Source organism: Rutidosis leptorrhynchoides, chromosome 2 (genome assembly GCF_046630445.1).
Source record: "Rutidosis leptorrhynchoides isolate AG116_Rl617_1_P2 chromosome 2, CSIRO_AGI_Rlap_v1, whole genome shotgun sequence".
NCBI lineage: Eukaryota > Viridiplantae > Streptophyta > Magnoliopsida > Asterales > Asteraceae > Rutidosis > Rutidosis leptorrhynchoides.
In genome coordinates this window covers 228,282,948-228,283,585 of record NC_092334.1, presented here as the reverse complement: position 1 = coordinate 228,283,585, position 638 = coordinate 228,282,948, and the positions used below count along the sequence as shown (strand labels likewise).

The following is a 638-nucleotide window of genomic DNA, read 5'->3' as shown; positions in this document are numbered from 1 at the left end:
ATTCCCAAAGGTTCAAGGACACTCGTTCGAATTAAAGCATCACATTATACAGCTCATCCAAAATGTCTGTCAATTTCATGGACTACCGAATGACGGTCCTAAATCTCACATTGATAAATTCATATCTCTTTCGAACTCCTACAAACAGCCAGGGATAAGACAAGATATAGTTCGGCTATACTTGTTCCCCTATTCTCTCACTCATGATGCACAAACATGGTTTGAAGGATTGGAAAAAGATTCCATCACGTCATGGACATAGAGGGCTACTAAATTTCTAACCAAATATTTCCCTCCTTCAAAACAAACCAAGCTTAAGAATGAGATCATTAACTTTGAACAAAGTTATGATGAATCTCTTTACACCGCATGGGAGCGATTCAAAACCTTGCTAAAGAAATGCCCTAATCACCAGCTAGAACGGTCAGCCCAAATCTGTACCTTCTACAATGGTCTTACGGTAAATCTTAGAACGAAGATCGATGCAGCAGCTCGAAGTCTGATGAACCAATCCGCAGACGAAGCATGTGAGTTGCTTGAGAACATGACAATGCATCATCATGACTGGAACAGTGCTGAAACAACTTCATCATCTGCTCCACTCTCCTCACTTAATAATCAAACGGAGGCCATCAAAT

General features: G+C 40.4%; 1 non-coding gene across 1 annotated transcript; it reads right to left on the bottom strand.

The window, feature by feature from the left end:
• Nucleotides 1–311: 311 nt before the first annotated feature.
• LOC139894759 (small nucleolar RNA R71) lies at nucleotides 312–417 on the bottom strand. Its single transcript, XR_011775244.1, has one exon. It is a non-coding gene; the product is annotated as a small nucleolar RNA R71 (small nucleolar RNA).
• Between the last annotated feature and the right edge of the window lie 221 nt (nucleotides 418–638).